The sequence below is a fragment of the Armigeres subalbatus genome, chromosome 2 (genome assembly GCF_024139115.2).
Source record: "Armigeres subalbatus isolate Guangzhou_Male chromosome 2, GZ_Asu_2, whole genome shotgun sequence".
In the NCBI taxonomy this organism is placed as follows: domain Eukaryota; kingdom Metazoa; phylum Arthropoda; class Insecta; order Diptera; family Culicidae; genus Armigeres; species Armigeres subalbatus.
Genome location: NC_085140.1, coordinates 403770652 through 403780712, shown reverse-complemented (window position 1 = coordinate 403780712; position 10061 = coordinate 403770652). Strand labels below are relative to the sequence as shown.

At 38.2% G+C, this 10061-nt stretch overlaps 1 long non-coding RNA gene across 1 annotated transcript; it reads right to left on the bottom strand.

Annotated features, from left to right (window-relative positions):
* Positions 1–8865: 8865 nt before the first annotated feature.
* LOC134217574 (uncharacterized) lies at positions 8866–9413 on the bottom strand. The gene is made up of 3 exons (XR_009981096.1): positions 9293–9413; positions 9109–9191; positions 8866–9031 (listed from the first exon to the last, which is right to left on the bottom strand). It is a non-coding gene; the product is annotated as an uncharacterized LOC134217574 (long non-coding RNA).
* Between the last annotated feature and the right edge of the window lie 648 nt (positions 9414–10061).

Sequence of the window (10061 nt, the reverse complement as noted above, 5' to 3'; positions counted from 1 at the left end):
TCCTCTCCAGTCAGCACGGCTGTAATCTGGGATGGATCTTGGATGCGCTAAGTTCACAGAGGAGACATCAATTTCAAAACGTATCGGTAGATGGTCTGATGTTAAATCTTGAACTGTTTGCAAATTAGATATCGAATGCATGCCGTTTGTTAGTATCAAATCAAGTGTAGAAGGTCGACGATTTGGGTCGGTGGGAATGTACGTTGATAATGGTGGACAGGCTTGTAAAATGTCATCTGCATGTCATTTGACTAATTTGTTCTTAACTTTCTCTAGAAGCCAAATTTAGTCCATAATTGTAGATGTACTCATAACGCTTGAGTAGGGCTATATTTTTGTCCAAGGGTACATTGCCCTATTTTTGTCCAATATAACATCTGAGGCTGGAGAGTGAAAACTCTCCAAAATGTCACGTGTCATTTGACATAATGTCATTTGAATGACATTTTGCCTCCCACGCCCCAGATTACATATTTACAGCAATGTCTTGTTAGACAAAGTTGTAGACACATTTAAGCGCTATAAGTTCGTCATACATCATGAATTGATAGCTACCTTCTGGAAAAAGTTCTGGGAAAATTATACAAACGAATGCAAATGACATTTTACAACACTGATGGTGGATGATAAATAACAAAATTGCCTGACTGGAGCTCATTGAAAAGTAAATTTCCTGCTGTGTTAGCTCGAATGCAGTTCCACAGCCGATGGCGAGAATTTAGATCTCCACAGATGAAAAAGCTGTTACGAATTTTGGTAAGTTTTTGGATGTCTTGAAGAAATAAGTTGTTGTCTCTGTTTGATCCCGGATTGTAAGCGGAGACTAGTGAAATTGGACCTGTAGAAGTGATTACTTCTATGCCTATTGCCTCAACTATTTGGAGGTCAAAGGAAGGGAGCAACGAATGTGCAATAGAGGAATGAACAATAATTGCAACACCACCTTTACGACGAACTGTTCGATCCAAACGATAGATTTTGAAATCAGGGTGAGAGAGTTTAATATCAGGTTTAAGGAAGGTTTCACATATGAGGGAGACGTCGATTGAATTGCTGATGATGTATCGGAAAAAATCATGAGATTTGTTAAGAATGCCATTGGCATTCCAAAATGAAACGGATAGCCCTTTAGCCACATTATCCATTGCAAGGGAAACAGTAATGGGCGGTAATTTCGAAAATAACTCTGATCTGTTCTCTCTTGGTTGTACAAGAACTCAGTCGCGAGAAAACTTCAGTGACGATGTTGACAATTTCGTCGGGTGTGAAAAGGTTGTTTTCTGAGGTATGATTGGTGCACCTGTTATTATGCGGGGGAATACGATCCGGGGTGACTTCATGTTGGGACAAAATAGAGGAATACAGGGGAACGCGTTGACTACGATGTTTCTGGTGTATCTCTCCTGAAGGGCCAGCCTGTGGGAAATCTTCGGCGCGGTACTGGAATCCATCACGACGTGATCTTTGTTGCTTGAGCTTAAGCAACTGATGATTTCTGGCGTTTACGAACTCTTGACGTTTGACACACTGATGAAAATTAGCGGTATGCTGCAGTCCACAGTTTGCACAGGATAGTTGCTCCTTTGGAAGCTTGACGGTCTTGTCCTCACGGCCGGCAGTTAGCGGGCAGTCCACTGTTTTGTGCACATCACCACATTTGACACATCGTGGCTGACGGAAGCACTGCATTGATCCATGTCCAAACATCTGGCAATTCCGACACTGAACTGGTCCCTTTGTTCTGGCGGAATAGAAATCCCAAAAAGACATTGACTCCATTAGATGTTCGTTTGACATTGAACATTGAAACTCCTGCTTTAAGGGCGATTCCCTGGACAGTAGGGATATTGGTCTCTGTAATCGTGACCAGTGGAATCTTCTCCTTACCATTCTTCGCGGATTGCTTCTGGGTGCTAGGTAGCGCAGTGGGATCACTGTGAGCCAATGTGGCGAACGAGTTTGCGGTAGCAACATTGTAACCAAAATTGAGGTTAGAGCTTTGATGACACGTGGAGAGTGGTTTATCCATGATCGAAAACTTAATCAAGGAATCAGAATTCCGAGAATCCGTGAGGGGCGACGTTTTTGGTGAGGTCCATTTGGTTCCTCACCGTCTGATGTAGCAACGGAACTATTCCGTTTATGACCAGCGGCTGCCGGTGATGGATCGATGCTGCGAGTTTAACAGTCGATAAGAAATCAAGAGGAACAATAGAGAAACGAAACAATATCTCAAGTACAAAGCACTGTGGATAATACGTCCGATTCCGATCACACCGAGAGTAGAAACGAAACTGAATTATAACAACTGTTGGTATTACTGAATTACGATATTTATTTTATTTAATCAATGATGTAGAGTTAATATACTCAAGGCATCTTGGATCGTATCTGCTTTCGAATCAGTACGCTTATCAGCTAGGATATTATAAGTAACCGGGTTTCTGCTTAATCTCTCCGTGCTTAAAAAATTACCAATTTTTTGACTACGTTTCCGTTTGGCTGATTGAATTGATCAAAAATAGTATCGAATACCGTCGTCGGGGGTAGGGTGGTCTAACCGGTAGTACCGAAACCGGTAATACCGGTATTACCGACCAATTTTGGGTACCGAAAATACCGGTATTAGAGACGGATAATACCGGTATTTTCGGTATTTCAAATTTTTCTGTCAGTTTAAAATACATCGAATAGTTTTCACCTACATATATCAGCTTAACTGCCTGTAATCGCATATTTGCCCCATATAAATAGGAAATCCAGCATAGATGGGGCAAATATTCGGTTGCAAGCAGTAAAGACTCATCGAGCAAAAAATACAACAATTAAATGCGCGCATGAGTAACATTGCCCAAGTAAGCATCATTGACGACGTTTACGCTACAACAAAAATCGACCAAAATCGTCATTAATCATACCTGTTGCTTCATTCTCTTAGACATCTGTCAAACTGCGAATGACTTTTTCTTCAATGAACATTGTTGATATCGTGGAGAATTTTCCCGCGATGTATCAAATTGTGAAAAAGGTACGTGCCGTAGTAGTTCTTTTCCGGAGATCACCTGTGAAAAACGATTTTCTGCAAAAATATGTCCGTTCTGAATTCGGAAAAGAATTTGAATTAGTGGCTGACGCCAAGGCACGCTGAAATAATTCAAGCCCTAGAACCTGTTCAAGCTGTTGTGGAACTACTGCTCTGTGAGTTCTCTGTGCGTTCCAATTTACGTTGGAACTATTATCAAATCAAGCCACAGAAATTTTCGCACATATTTCGATGCTTTTAAAGAATAAATCCAAGAGAGACCAAGAGATCAAATACGCCGATCTTTTTGTTTTTCGAAAATTTCTGCCGTGACGCAATTCTCGCTTAACTTTTCAAAAGGACCTAAGTAACATTTTTTCAAGAATTAATTTGAGTACTGCAATCAATAGCTTTCATGTTGTTCTGTTGATTGCGCTATTCAAATTAATTCATGAAAAAAATGTTACTTAGGTCCTTTTGAAAAGTTAAGCGAGAATTAATCAGAAACGATTTTGGCATTTTCTTCAAGGCATCTAGAGCTACTTTGATTAAGCAAGCGTATGGTATCTTGAAGCGTCTAATCATTCCTGATGCGATCGTCGAAACTGAGATAACGACCATACCGTCCATACCTGACGATCGATACGAAGAAGATACATGTATGGATATTTTTCTGCTTTATCGGTTGAAAAACAACTTGTGAAGACACTGTAGCAGATTCAAACAATTGCGTTGCTGGTGGCAAATACGTTGACGCCAGGATCCTTGCATACAATCCGTAGGGAATTCTCCTACTATGAATCTGAAGGGATTAAGGACACTCCTCACGGAATCCAAGTTTCAAAGTGCTTGCGTTTTCGGGGGCACACCATTCGATACGGAGCCGGCACACAACTGTCATTTTTGTTGCTTTAGCTTTTGCGTGAAAAAATAAAAATGACAGTTGTGCGTTGCTTCCGTATCGAGTAGTGTGCCCCCGAAAACGCGAGCACTTTGAAAATTAGATTCCGTAAAGAGTGAACTTAAGGGCAAAAATTTGACACTGATTTTCGACGGATTTCGAACCATTCGTCCTACTTAGGTTGAACCAGAGATGGCATTCTCAGTAGTTGGCAACAATGCTACCAAAATCCAATGCGGATTGGGAGATAAGTCGCTCAGTATGTAATGTCTACTTAAGTTTCGCTTTACCCAGCCCAACAAGCAATGATTTATTGACTCCATCAAATACCGAATACCGTTATTTGACATAAATAATAATACCGACCACCCTAGTCGGGGGTGACAATGGGTCAAATGGGGGTGAGAATGGGTCACTGTTTCAACTACTTAGAATGCTTGTAAAATAGATTGAATGTATCTGAGGGCAAGAAGACTAAAATATAAGAGACCTTTTTGAACGATTTTGCTGTACGACCTCCAGACTGCCGGTGAGAGCGATGGCCCATTCTCGCCCCTCAGACCCATTGTCACCCCCGGTAGCGGTATCCTTCAACCCATAACTGACGATATCCTATAAGAAATGTACGTATGAATTAGTATGAATTAATTTTCGAACATCAATCAAAAGCAGGTTTGCTTGGTTTTCCAGAACCCCGACCAAGAGTAAAAATCTTTCAAATAATTTTAGAAATAGTTAGTAATGATCTCATGCTTCAAGAGCGAAAACCATTCATCATTGCCGAAAATTATGCAAAACAATCGTGAATCATTTTCTTCTACTATGCAGGCAAGGAATAAAGCTTTGTGCGCCCGCAGCAGTTTCGTTGCAGCTTTTCAAGACCCACTACTCCAGTCGTAGGTACTGCGTGCTGCATTATTTCGATCGCAACGGACCCGAACTGCCAACGGAAAACAACCTCATCTCGCAAAGTGGTTCTGCCGTTTGCTCGCAAAAGTGCTTCATCGTAGCATAATTTATTGCAATTGGATATTGGGAAACATATTTCTCAAAGAAGTATGAAGTGCACTTGCCAGCACGTGAAAGAAATATACCGTCAGACACGAACCATAATTCTTCTGACGAGAAGTGGGCGTCCGAATGCTCCCACTCAAGCATAGAACCCTGTGAAGAGATGTGCACTGGAGCGCGGTGTGGAATTCACTATACGACAGATGCACGGAGAAGAGTATCGATTCGCCAGCTTCTTGCCGAGGGGGGAAATCAATTTTGTCCCTTCGTAATAGAAAGCCATCGATTTCCGATGGTGGTGTGGCATTTCTGTCAAAAAAATGCTACTGCTACTCATAAATCAGCCAGCACGCAATGCACCGAAAAAAAGCTTTAACGAAACAACGGTTGTGCTTCTGCATAGGTGGTACCTAAGCTTGATTGTTTTTTCCAGTTGATTAGCTCTAGTATGGAATCTAAGACTTAAAGAAAGATTACAATTCGGACTATTTTTTTCAAACGATTTTATTTTTATTGGAGGAATTATTGGGCATTTGGTAACGATGAATCTATGTAAAGTTTCCTACTCTTTATGTTCAACGCTGGGAATTGATGAAATTGTTTCTACTAAATTTATAATAGGGGATGAACTTAATAGATTTCTACTGCTTTATGAAGGAATGAATCGCAGCATTTATATTGTTTTTTATTTTTGAAAAACATGCGGATGCACAGTTCGTTAACAATGCGGTCTTTACTCAGCATGCGGCATGTGTGTTGAAAATCAACGGATGGAATAATATCGTTGCCCTGTGCCTACCAATTATTATATACCCAACCGCAATTATGCATTTCTGATCGAAAATAATGAGAGACCACATTACCACTACCATTACCAAAAATGGACCGAAAATCAATGTTTCCCCTAGGATAAAAAATACTTTTTGGAAAAGTGTCGGAACATTTCAAGTTACTAGAATTCAATTATGTTTGCATGTGAATTAGTTAGACTGCAAGCTATGGGCGGGTAAATTTCAACTCTAAGTATAAATTCATCGAAAGCTTCAAACTTCAATAAATAAATGAACAATCGGAATAATCGAAGGCAGTACTTACCAAGCTGAGTAGACGGCGTCGGCGAAACCAAAATTGGATTATCCCGTTCGGATAAGTCGACCCAAGGCTCCGCAGGGAGCGGAAATTGAAACGATTGTCCCTTGGAAGTTCATAACAATTTCCTGTGGAACTTTGTGGAACCTTCACAACTTATTTTCAGAGGAAGTTCGAATGAATTTCATTGTTGCAAATCATACAATTTTTCGAACGAAATCGAACGAATGTTCTGAAAATTTTTCGGCACTTCATCTCATATCTCCTATTTACATCCCATAAAAAAAGCAATGAAAAGGTATTTGATTTGTTTTTTGTTTTTGTGATTTTTTCAGCAGTGAGCACGCATGTTAGCAAAAAGATGCGACAAGATTGGTGCTTTATTTCTCTGTTTTGCGATGAGGTGAACATTTGTTCAGTGAGATGGATAACGGATGAATGGATAAATAACATAAATAATTAAAATTGTAAGAAAACGCCTGCCTGCCGTTGATCATGTGAAACAACAAAATTCCATTTTGCCCGACTGCATTCAAATAATTTAGTACACACTCTGTTTCTGAATGAATACAAATATTACCTAGAAATTATTCACATGTTATTCAGTGTTGAAGTATGGCATTCATACCGTTCATAATGGGCAATATAATATCAGCGATTGATGCAATGTAAGCCGTCGTGATATTTGGTAGGGTGTACCATCACCATCAACGATACTGTAACATTGATGAATACTTAATGGAACAATTAGATACTTTTATTAAGCTGAACTATAAGACCCATAACGGTTTAGTATGTGGGATGGAGTCTGTCAGCAAGCTACGACGCGCATCGATTTTAGAAATCATCCATACAAAAATCGTAATAGCTTGGGCTGCAAATTACCGATTTTAGTGTAACGTTATTTGCGTTACCATGCGCAATTGATTCACTGAAAATTATTCCATTTCAATAAAAAATATATACAGAGAACTATTTATATAAGCTCGTTTAGTGGAATGTTTTTACTAGCCGTAGCAGGATATTTCATCGATAAAATTTTCAATATTCCAAAAATCTCAATTCCAAATGCGAAAAATCTTGTCACCCTAAATTTCAATCGGATTCCAAATATTGTATTAACTATGATACCATCCCACATCCAATATCACGGGCGTTTCGCATACCTACAGTATACTCTTTGCCTATTATGAAGCCAGGGAAGGGTGTAAGGAGTATCTGCTGCAATCTCCATCAAATCAGTCAATTATCGGCTACTGCTTGGCTGAGTAACATGTTTATCATTCGCTAGAAGGTGTTGTATTGATTATTCAATTCGCTTCGGAAATTCTGATGCCGTCATATCAGTTAACATGTCTACCTAAACATTGACAGCATTTTCCATAAAAGTCAAAATCACGTCAACATGTGAGCTACTAGATCGGATTGATTATCTAAATACGCTTGAGTGGCATCAATGCTTTAATCTGCTCATTCATTTAGTATGAACATTTTAAAAGTTTTTATTTCAGAATTTATGTACACCAACGCTAGATAGCATTCTCAATCTGTCTGTGTACCTTTTTATTGTTTATTCATTTTATCAGACTAAGGCCGGAGTGGCCTGTGTAATGCATAAAAGTCTTCTCCATTCAGCTCGGTGCATGGCTGGCACGTCACCAGCCGGCGGGTCCGCAAATCGTCTTCCACCTAATCGAAACACCTTGCTCACAGCGCACCTCGCCTCCTTGTGCCCATCGGATCATTGTCGAGAACCAGCTCGTGGTTCACTCGCCTCCTCCACGTACCGTCCGCCATCTGCATCTCACTTCTTCTTTTTCAAAGGCTCCACCAAGGATGTTATCGATCATTTAGTAATCTGCCTTAGACACAATCCACGCACTTCTACACCAAGGGACCAAAATTTCAAACTAAAAATTAGGATCCAATATCTGTAGGACAGGAAAACATACATATTGAATTACATGAAAAACATTTGTTCCACTGAAAAATGTTTTCGGAACATTGTTTAATAGCCAATCAAAGTAGCAGACTTTTAGTATAAAAAAATGCTCCCTAATCATTTTTTTTACAAATGTGCTCTATCGCACCTATTTGGGTGAAAATGTATTGATGAGTACGTAATTAAATACAGTTTTAATGATCTTTTTGTGTGCACATTGTATTGCTTCGAAAATTTTAGTTTACATGAAATATTTGTACTTCAAAAACAGTGACATTGAAATGGTGTCGCGTTACGAAAACAGTCGTATAATTGATACTAGACAAAAGGTACAAACATTGGATAAGTAATATTTCGGATTCTCTTAGTACTCGTCAAGAGCTTTCTTTTCGTGTATTAAGATCCAAAATCGGACCATTTTCCATGAAGTTACACTAGGTACAAAAATATGGTGTCGCGTTATGCGAATTGAATGCCCGCATAAACTTGAACCATTAATGGACCATGTTACGAACAGTCCATAACGTTAAACAACATTATTCCAACCATTAGGAATGCATTAGGTAAAAATGGTAAACTAACCTCTTCATAAACAGTATTGACAGTATGATATATTGTGTTTGGCTATTTGACTATTCGGGTAATGGGCGGTTAAGTATAATTACTATATAGAAATGAGCATTTTTCAGTACATTTTTGACGCCGAACAGCATGTGATATAATCCATTTACAATCCGTGATTTTAGGTTTAGATTATATGATGTACAATATGAAAACGGTATTATTGTACATAGAAAAAATCTGGCGTACCGTATCTCTTATTGTTTGTTATCAAGAACAGTTTTTGGATATTTCTTATCAAATAAATATATGTTAGGTATTTCATTTTTGTCCCAATTTTATTGAAAGGTATAATTATAATTTAACATAAAAAATAACACAAATGAAACATAAAAATTGAAAATTATTTTTGTAAAATGTTGCGTAGCATTTTCTTAGCGTGAGATTGTATGTGGCCGTCCAAATAGATTTCGTGCTGGAGATTTCCTCGGTATTTCAACGTCGGCTGTAAAAGCACATGAAGAATGCACTTAATTTATTATTTATAATCGCTATGGACTTTATGAATGCAAAAATACTTACCAAGAAACATTCACTTCATTACCAATAATCATGTAATGTTCAAATGTCTTCTTCGAGCTACCACTGCTATATGTGAATCGAGCCTGTGAAAAGAATAATTTGTATTATTTATCAATGGTATTATCGATGGTATTACCGTATTCTATTTGTTTCATATTTATAAAGATATTCATTATTCACTTACCCTGAGGCGAGCCTTGTTTTATGGAAGGAATCAATAAAAAAAATAAAACAATCTGATGGTTCTAATAAACCAAGTTTTACCACTGCAAAGTAGATCATGACTGACGGTTGCCTGAAGAAAAAATATGCAAAGTGAACGAAAAATACACACACTTATTTCCTAACCAGAACCCTTATAGTATTTATTTCTTTGGATGATTTGATCATTAAATGTGTGTGTGGCATCATGACGAAATAGAACCGGATTCAGATGATACATAATTATCTCATAATTATATTCTTTATTGTCATTATATCCCTGATTAATTAATTGCAGTTTCGTATCATCTTCCGTCAAAAGTAAATCACATTCGTAATGCAACAAATTTTAAGCAGACAACATGGCTTGAAATTATCTCAAATTATATCGTAGATGAAACATATTGTATAATTATATTTCTAGATTTTTTTAAGGGTACACCGCAAATAGAGATTAGTTAATCTTAATAGTAACAATACTGCTTGATTCAGGTGAATAATATATACCTCACTGCATACCGTTTTCAATTATGCGGGTGTGCTTCTGTAATTAGGGATAAAATGCTTTCGGTTTATTGATACAGTATCACAATGGTTTCTTTCAAGTAATTTAGGGCTTGTACATGAATAGCGTAACAAAATTGTGGGTGTAATGGGGTGTGTCATTTGGTACCTCTCCATACTACAAAAAATGTTTCGGAGTGGTGGGAAATTACAAATGTTTGGTGACCCCTTTGGGGTCGTCCGTTAAT